General features: G+C 44.1%; 1 pseudogene; it reads right to left on the minus strand.

Annotated features, from left to right (window-relative positions):
* Positions 1-8,116: 8,116 nt before the first annotated feature.
* Positions 8,117-10,290, minus strand: LOC123446772 (annotated as a pseudogene).
* Positions 10,291-10,542: the final 252 nt, after the last annotated feature.

The following is a 10,542-nucleotide window of genomic DNA, read 5'->3' on the forward strand; positions in this document are numbered from 1 at the left end:
TGATTTGGATCCACTAGTTTAATGCTATGGTTAGACTTAGTCTTAATTCTTCTTTCGTAGTTGCGGATGCTCGCGAGAGACTTAGTCCAAGTAAGGGCAGCACCCAAGCACTGGTCCACCCACGTATCGAACTATCAAAGTAGTGAACGCGAATCATATGAACTTGATGAAAACTAGCTTGACAGAAATTCCCATGTGTCCTCGGGAGCGCTTTACCTCATATAAGAGTTTGTCCAGGCTTGTCCCTTGCTACAAAAGGGATTTGGCCATATTTCTGCACCTTTGTTACTATTGTTACTTGCTACTCGCTATGAATCATCTTATCACACAACTATCTGTTACCGATAATTTCAGTGCTTGCAGAGAATACCTTGCTGAAAACCACTTGTCAGTTCCTTCTGCTCCTCGTTGGGTTCGACACTCTTACTTATTGAAAGCACTATGATAGATCCCCTACACTTGTGGGTCATCATATAGCTATATCATGATTATGATGTGAGGACATGATTTGTGTTGGATGATATGATGAGACTATTATGTGTATGATAATCATATCATAAACTGGTAATATGCTCATCATAGAATACTGTATAAAATATGTACAAAAAACGTAAATACGTAGCAAAAAAGGGTATGTGAAATATAAAAGTAGCCCTCTTTGGCAGGGGTGGAGCCAAGATTTTGGTATAGGGGGACAACTCAAGTTCATAACTTTTTTTATAGACCGAAAACAACTATTATTATACTGTAATGTGCGCCACACGCTACAAAACATGTATACGGTTATATGAGTTTTAATTTACCTAGCTATACAATACCGAATAAGATGTTTTTTTTAAATAATTTCATTGCAAAAGAACTTACCAGCTAAATCTCCTTCAACATATATGATCATGCAATACCTGAGTAAGTCGTCTCCCATTTAATGGTGCTTAAAAGATAAATTAACATTTAGAGCTTGGGGAAATTTCTTGGCTGATATGGTCCTCAAATGTGTAAAAATATCCAGCTTCCTCTTGATTGTCCAGTGAAATGTCCTAATTTGACAAATTTTTGCTTGTTCAACAACATTTGCAAAGTCCGGCATATCCTCATCACGAGTGTCAATTGGATTGGGATTTGTAACTGCACGTCGGCCTGGTTAATCATTTCGGTAGCCCGAGAACTTGAAGCAACTGGCTTACAAATGAATTAATCTTAATGGGTGTTTGGAAGCGCTTTTCCCTTCATATATGATGTATTGCAATCTCTTAATCAGCTATATTGGATAAGTTCAACATAGGAAAGAAATTCAATCTCAAATAGGAACTCATACAAAATAATTTGCATCATGATCACAATAATTTTTAGGACAAGATAGGAATTATTCATCGAATCCGAGCACCACAAATAACACAACCAAAATAATTAATCAACAAAAGTATGATGTATAAGTTCAACAATGATACAACATGAATTGAGATTAGTAGATGGTGTGATGTTCCGAAGTGTTAAACCTTGGGTCCTTTGCTAGTTCCTCTTGGTTGGATTCGGAAGATTTGACAAGTAAAGGAAGACTGCGTCGCTCCATCGCTGTGTGACTAGGATCGGGAGTAGCGAAACGTGGATAGTAGAGGCGACCGGGAATGCGATGGCACAAAATTAATTAGATCTGATTAGTACGACGTTACGTCAAAATGGCTCAATCGTTAGGGGGGCTTGTCCCCTGCCTGCCCCCTTTGTCTCCGCCACTTCGTATCGGTGGTAGATATGACTTGAGAGAATATTGATCTTACCTTTAGCTCCTTGTGGGTTCGACACTCCATACTTATCACTTTCATCTTTGGAAAGTTCTAGGATGATTCCTTGCACTTGGGGGATTATAACGTTACCGCCAGTGTCAGACGTAAGTGGAGGCCGCCTAATAGAACTTCGATGAGGCGGCAGACGAGGGGAGGGACAAGACCGACGACTATGCAGAGGACATCGCCGGCTCTGCCGAGGCCATGCCTCGCTGCCACGACCATGAAACTGACACATCCACGGGCGCCGCCGGCAATTAGGAAGAGTAGAGCACTCTAGCTCGTTGTCGCTCGGGTCTCAAGAATGCCACCATTCCTCCCCTCCCATTGAAGCCAAGCTTGGTGAGCTCAACATCGTTGGCCGATTAGCCACTTCGCGATGACATGGAGGCAGACAACTTCGCTTTCCGTGTCTACAGAGGCGGAGCTGGAGAGCGCCAAGGCGGAACTGGAGAAGATGAAAGTTCACTTCTCGGGGCTCTTGGCCGGACATGGGGTACGACCACCGACGATCATAGATTAGGTGTCTTGATTAGACCTCCAGAGCCGGACGAGCATCGCTTAGTTGATGTAAATATAATGAAATCCCTCATGTTTATACGAAATTTAGCATGTTTATGTGAAATTCGTCTGTGTTTGCATGAATTTCGTCCAGTTAGTTCAGATGGTGTTTGAAATGTATGTGGATGGTGTTGGATGGCAGCCTCATGTATCCGTGTCCGCGGACTTCCCCCCCCCCCTTGACCGCTGACGGATGCAGGAGAAAATTTGTGGGTCGCCGTTGGAGATGCTCTTATATACGATTGTAATCTTGTCGCCATGAATAACAAGAACAAGTAGGATTTAGGGTATTACTTTTCGAAGACCCGAACCTAGGTAACACGTGTGTGTTCATACTCCATCTTGGTACTTCCGAACTCGTCATGAACCAAGGAATCCGGTGGTATTTCACTCCGTCAGGGGGGTACTCACCATGTTGTCTCCTCGCTAGGAGGGCCGGGCAGAGGACCCTGTGGCGGTTAATTACCGTCCTCTTCGGGTAGCCCACGAGGTATACAAGAAAGATTCCATAAGACTTGGCGCACAAGATGAGGATTCCTGTTGTCCTAGGCCTTTGGTCTATTATATAAATCGAGGCTAGGCTAGTCAATAGATCATCTCATATTCCATAGGTTAAGTTAGATTCAAACATATGATCCCAATGTTGATCATCTTGTACTTTGTACTCCAACACATTTCAACATAATAGAGGCATGACATAGGTACCTGCGCGAGGGTAGGTTCTTCAACATCAAGCTTGGCGAGAGGGCAGGCCTCACCTTACATTGCTAACTAGGCTACTATTATGCTCTTCAACAAGAACCACCGAATGATGTTGTGCCTCCATTGATGCATAGCCAGTGTAACTATTATAGCTATATCATGATTATGATGTGACGACATGATTTGTGTTGGATGATATGATGAGACTATTATGTGTATGATAATCATATCATAAACTGGCAATATTCTCATCATAGAATACTGTATAAAATATGTACAAAAAACGCAAATACATAGCAAAAAAAAGATATGTAAAAATATGAAAGTAGCGCTCTTTAGCGATGTACGCTACTCCTAGCAGTAGCGCTTGTATGGACAACACTACTACTAAGTAGCTATAGCATTAGCGCAGGAGAAAGCGCTACTACTAAACGTTAGCTGTAGCACCGTATTAGTAGCACGGTGCTCCGCACAACTGATAGCCCTTAGAACCGTGCTACTCCTAGGCTTTTCCTTAATAGTGATAGCTTGTTAGTTGATCATGAGAAGTTCTATAGGAAAAGAGTTGTTGTTTATGGTGCTAGATAAAGTGATTGGAAGTAACATTGATCAAACTTATATACTATGCTAGTATTCACACTTCATAAATTATTATCTTTAGCATATACCTACTCGAGGACGAGCAAGAATTAAGCTTGGGGATGCTGATACGTCTCCAACATATCGATAATTTAGGAAGTATTCATGCCATATTCACATATGTTTACAATTCTTTTATATGGTTTTGATGCACTTTGAATGATTTAGTTAGAACTAATTAACCCGGACTAAATGTGTTTTCACCAAAATTACTGTGGTGTAGCTTTTCTGTGTAGAAAATGAAAGTTCTTGGAATCACCCGAAAGTTTTTTATGATTTTTCATGGAACATATGAGCAACATTGGAGTGAAGAACCACTAGAGGGGGGTTGTTGGGCACCACACAACAGGGCGCGCCCAGGGGGGCAAAGGGCCATGTTTCCTCGTGGGCCCCTTGTAACTCCTTTTTGCGTGATTCCAATGCCAAAAAATCCTATAAATAGATAAACCCTAAAAAATTAGGAGAGAATCTCCGCCTCGCTGCCGCAACTCCCTGTATATACGAAAAACCAATCTGGAGAGAAAACATAAGCGAAAACAGGAGAGAAACAGAGAGAGAGAGAGAGAGAGAGAGAGAGAGATCCAATCTCGGAGGGGCTCTCGCCCCTCTAGGAGCCATGGTGGCCAAGGACCACAGGGGGATCCTCTCCTCATCTAGTGAGAGGCCATGGAGGAGGAATCTTAAGGAGGGAGACTCTCTCCCCCCTCTCTCCCGATGGTGCCGGGGTGATCGTCTTCATCAACATCACTGTCTCCATTACGTCCCCTCATTTATCTATCATGGTCCACATTCCCACACCCCGCTGTAATCCCCTACTTGAACATGGTATTTCACACCACATATTATTAATCGATGTTATGTTGCCATCCTATGATGTTTGAGTAGATTTATGTTGTCCTTTGGGTTGATTGATGATCTTGATCGATTTGAGTGTATGCTTTATTTTGGTGCGGTCCTATGGCGCGCTTCGTGCTGCACACACGTGAGGGAATTTTCGCTGTATGGTTTGCAATATGTTCATGATTTTCTTGTAGTGGATGGCTTGACTGACAGAAGTTTACACCCGAGTAAGGGAGTTGTTTGCGTATGGGAGTAAAGGGGACTTGATGTTTAATGTTATGGTTGGGTTTACCTTAATGATTTCTAGTAGTTGCGGATGCTTGCTATAGCTCCAATCATAAGTTCATATGATCCAAGTACGGAAAGTATGTTAGCTCATGCCTCTTCCTAATATAAAATTGCAAGAATGATTACCGATCTTGTTGACAATTGCCTAGGATGATTCCGCGCACCATACCATCATTATTTCACACTCGCTATTTATAATATATTTTAACATATTCTAACTTTATTTAGGCAGTGGATATTTTCATATTTTTGTTCTTCCATTCATGCAAAGTTATCCTCTTTATACCCACAACACACTTTTATTTCTCATTACCAGATAGAAGCAAACGTTTGATGTATGTAGAGTCGTATCGGCAGGGGTGGAGCCAAGATTTTGGTATAGGGGGGACAACTCAAGTTCATAACTTTTTTTATAGACTGAAAACAACTATTATTATACTGTAATGTGCGCCACACGCTAAAAATCATGTATAAGGTTATATGAGTTTTAATTTACCTAGCTATACAATTCCGAATAAGATGTTTTTTAAAATAATTTCATTGCAAAAGAACTTACCAGCTAAATCATCTTCAACATATATGATCATGCAATACCTGAGTAAGTCGTCTCCCATTTAATGGTGCTTAAAAGATAAATTAACATTTAGAGCTTGGGGAAATTTCTTGGCTGATATGGTCCTCAAATGTATAAAAATATCCAGCTTCATCTTGATTGTCCAGTGAAATGTCCTAATTTGACAAGTTTTTGCTTGTTCAACAACATTTGCAAAGTCCGGCATATCCTCATAACGAGTGCCAATTGGATTGGGATTTTTGACTGCACGTTGGCCTGATTAACCATTTCGGTGGCCCGAGAACTTGAAGCAACCAGCTTACAAATGAATTAATCTTAACGGGTGTTTGGAAGCGCTTTTCCCTTCATATATGATGTATTGCAATCTCTTAATCAGCTATATTGGATAAGTTCAACATAGGAAAAAATTCAATCTCAAATAGGAACTCATACAAAATAATTTGCATCATGATCACAATAATTTTTAGGACAAGTTAGGAATTATTCATCGAATCCTAGCATCCCAAATCACACAACCAAAACAATTAATCAACAAAAGTCTGATGTATAAGTTCAACAATGATACAACATGAATTGAGATTAGTAGATGGTGTGATGTTCCGAAGTGTTAAACCTTGGGTCCTTTGCTAGTTCTTCTTGGTTGGATCCGGAAGATTTGACAATTGATGGAAGCCCGCGTCGCTCCATCGCCGTGTGACTAGGATCGGGAGCAGCGAAACATGGATAGTACAGGCGACCACGCGTGCGATGGCACAAAATCACTTCCATCTTTGGAAAGTGCTACGATGATTCCTTGCACTTGGGGATTATTGATCTTACCTTTAGCTCCTTGTGGGTTCGACACTCCATACTTATCACTTCCATCTTTGGAAAGTGCTACGATGATTCCTTGCACTTGGGGATTATCACGTTACCGCCAGCGTCAGACGTAAGTGGAGGACGCCTACAAGAAGTTTTATGAGGCGACAGACGAGGTGAGGGACAAGACTAACGACGAGGCAGAGGACATCGCCGGCTCCGCCGAGGCCATGCCCCACTGCCACGACCATGAAACTGACACATCCACGGGCGGCACCAGCAATGAGGAAGAATAGAGCACGATAGCTCGCCGTCGCCCGGGTCTCAAGAATGCCACCATTCCCCCCCCCCCTCCTGTTGAAGCCAAGCTTGGTGAGCTCAACATCGTTGGCCGATTAGCCACTTCGCGATGACATGGAGGCAGACAACTTCGCTTCCCGTGTCTATGGAGGCAGACCTGGAGAGCGCCAAGGCGGAACTGGAGAAGGTGGAAGTCCACTTCTCGGGGCTCTTGGCCGGACATGGGGAACGGTCGCCTATGATCATAGATTAGGTTTCTTAATTAGACTTCCAGAGAGGGACGAGCATCACTTAGTTGATGTAAATGTAATGAAATCCCTCATGTTTATACGAAATTTAGCATGTTTATGTGAAATCCGTCTGTGTTTGCATGAATTTCGTCTAGTTAGTTCAGATGGTGTTTGAAATGTATGTGGATGGCGTTGGATGACGGCCTCCTGCATCCGTGTCCGCGGACTACCCTCCTTGTCCGCTGACGGATGCAGGAGGAAATTTGCGGGTCGCCGTTGGAGATGCTCTTATATACGATTGTAATCTTCTGCTTGAAGGTATCGCCTCACAATGAATAACAAGAACAAGTAGGATTTAGGGTATTACTTTTTGAAGACCCGAACCTAGGTAACATGTGTGTGTTCATACTCCGTCTTGGTACTTCCGAAGTCGTCATGAACCAAGGAATCCGGTGGTATTTCACTCCATCAGCGGGGTACTCACCATGTTGTCTCCTCGCTAGGAGGGCCTGGCAGAGGACCCCGTGGCGGTTAATTACCGGCCTCTTCAGGTAGCCCAAAACGTATACAAGAAAGATTCCCTAAGACTTGGCGCAGAAGATGAGGATTCCTGTTGTCCTAGGTCTTTGGTCTATTATATAAATCAAGGCTAGGCTAATCAATAGATCATCTCATATTCCATAGATTAAGTTAGATTCATACATATGATCCCAATGTAGATCATCTTGTACTTTGTACTCCAACACATTTCAATACAATAGAGGCATGACATAGGGTTTTACCTTTCCGAGAGGGACCGAACCTGGATAAACATCATGTCTCTCGTTCGTCCTATTACCATCAAACTAAGATCATTAGTTCAGGACTCCTTATCCGAGATTTGTCGGATTTAGCTCCGTTAGGGGGGTAGTGTGGCGGCATCTTGAGAGTTCAACGATCGTTAGAATTTTGGATGGGTGTGCGAATGGGAGTTCAACCGATTGGCAAGGGGCAACTGCCCAAGCCAAGAATGGTCGGGTGGCAATGAAGAGGCGGCAACGTTCGACGTGCAAGTCGATGATTAGGCCGGTGGCGGAGGACAAGTTGATTGATGGAGGCGCTTTGTTGTATTCAAATGAACTTTTTAATTCGACCAACCAAATGTGGTTACGTGTGACCAAAATATACTGTTGAATTAATATTTGAAAAAACTTTTCAATTGTACAATTTTTAAAGTCACAATATATATATTTTTAATCCAAATTACGATCAAAGTTGAATTTGGAAATGCGTATGCGCCTTATTCATTGAAATGGATGGAGTAAGTAATAAAACCCATCCTCGTATTTTAAACTTGTACTAGTCAGGTTGGAACAATGAGAGAACAAACGTAGCCACTGAACATTCACAGGCTGATACGAGTCTTCAAAACAAACTATTTAGCCATGGTCAGATCACCAAACGATTATAAGCTACTCCTATATGTATAGATTTGGATCACAGGCGACACCACAAACTACAATTGTACATTAATGGAAAACAGATAAAGAAAAACTGAGGGGGATACAGCCCTGTGAGGGGGATACAGTCCACAGTCTACGCTTCTCTGTCTCTCAGCATCGATTTGCTGCTTCTCCTGTGGAGATCGCCCTATATGTCCTCTACAGTCAACATCTTCCCTTATCCCTGTCATAACGATCAACTCCTGATCTTCTTTCACAAGAAAAAAAGAACTCCTGATTTTCTTCGTTCATATTTAATCACCCCTTACGCCTTCTCTTGCTATAGTCACTATTGTTGCGTCTACTATAGCTTCGGTCACTAGATCTATGGTAATTGATGTGGTCGTCATGCCTCCGCCCCCCTTCCTTGCTAGTATGGAGTTTCTCCCTGTTGTTCCCATCATGATCACGCTTGTGTGGTACCTCTGATCTTGAATCACCCAATTTCTGGGCCTTTCTTCCATCAGCATTTCGATGATCTTGGTTATTACCAGTACTAGCACCGTCCTCATCAAAGACTAAATCATAACTTCCACGTTTACTGCCGCCTAGCTGAGTGTTTTCATCTTTCAGAACATAATCTCGGTCCTTTGTTTTTCTTCTCAGCACCCTTATCCCGATCTCGGGCTCGATAATCAGGGGCATGACTCTTGCAGCACCCATCTTTATTTGCATTCCGAGTGCCCTGTCTGAACTGACGCCACAGCTTTGAAACGCTCTGGCTAAAATCAACTTGAATTCTCCGGTCATCAATCAGACAATTGTTCATATCCCTGTGTGCACGCTCGCAGGCTTCCTTTGCTTCGAACTCAACAAAAGCATAGCACAAGCTGTGATCAGTCTTGTAGTCACGGATTGTTTCGGCCGATGTCACCGTTCCGAAGCGAGAAAATATCGTATACAGGTCCTCATCCTGTGTCAGTGGGTTGAGTTGACAGACAAACAAGACATTGTCTGGTGGCTTGACCTCGGCATCTGGAATGTCTCCAATACTAGCAAGGATCACGGCATTTGTATGCGCTTCTTTCGAACGGATCATCCCCTCAAGCTGCACAGGGTCCACTGTTTCATCGAGAGGGACCCAGGTATCCTCTAAGCGCTCTTCTGAAATCTCCTCGATTGGCTTTCCAACGGGAGAATTTGCAGGAATGAGTTCAGCAAGCTGGGCAGGATCGTCGTCAGGGTCGTACAAGACACATGTATGTTTAATCCTTATGTCCTTGAATGGTCTCCCATCGCCATCAACATATGATTCGTTTATCTTCGTCAGCGTGTCAAGACCTTCACCTTCAGCAACTATCCCAAACACGGTGTGTTTATCATAAGGTATTCCACGTCGTCCCGCAGTGTGATGTAGAACTGCGCGGCGTTGCGGTTTTTGCCGGCGCTTGCCATGGCAACGGTGCCGATCTTCGAATGCCTCAGTTCCGGGTGGATCTCGTCGTCGAAGAATCGAGCCTGATCACCGTGGAGGAACTTGTACACCGAATCGCCGCCAGTCCCGGTCCCGGTCGGGTCCCCGGTCTGTGCCACGAAATCCTTGGCCACCTTGTGGAACAGGCACCCGTTGTAGTACTTCATCTTGCAGAGCTTGAGGAAGTTGTAGGTGGTGCGGGGGCACCGATCGGTGTGGAGATCCACCACGAGATCGCCCACGCTGGTGACGATTAAGACCGACATATCCCCGGTGCCCCCTACCCCTAGGCCTAGCCAACCGGCTGTAATGGGGCAGCGACTTGAGACAACCGCACGGCCGGCGACCTCGACCTCTTGAGGCACCTCGCCTGATTAGGAGTCACGTATTGTGGCGATGCCGAGATGCAAAAGGCTCTGAAAATCCCCCGAATCCTGCGAGGAGTTCGAACAGAATTAGAGATGAACCCGTTTCCTTGTATTGTTGGACAACACGAGAGGTAGGGGGATCCGGCAGAAAGGAAGAGAGTTGCCGGGAGGGTGGCGCCGCGGCAGACGCTCAGCGTGCCGTCGTAGTCCTTACGTCGGCGCTTGGGCGCAGCCGCCGAACGAGGAGAGCGGACGATTGGAAAGCGGCGGCGGCGGCGGGCGGAGAGAGGAGGCAGGGTTAGGCATCACCCATCAGGTTTGACGATTGAACAAGGCGGTTAGAGCATCTTATCACAGCCGTATAAAGCCGATCCGTAAAACTTATTTAAAGTTTGCATAAAAATGATTTTGCGAGTCGATACGGACACAAACAGAGTTAGATCCGTATAAAAGAATATTCGTAGAAGATGTTTTTTTTTACGAATCGGCTATGCGGAGTCTGTTCGGGTACCGCCGCGTTGACCCGCGAACAGAAAACTACCAATAAGCGAATTTGCTAGTGATTC

The sequence above is a fragment of the Hordeum vulgare genome, chromosome 4H, assembly GCF_904849725.1.
Source record: "Hordeum vulgare subsp. vulgare chromosome 4H, MorexV3_pseudomolecules_assembly, whole genome shotgun sequence".
Taxonomy (NCBI): Eukaryota; Viridiplantae; Streptophyta; class Magnoliopsida; order Poales; family Poaceae; genus Hordeum; species Hordeum vulgare.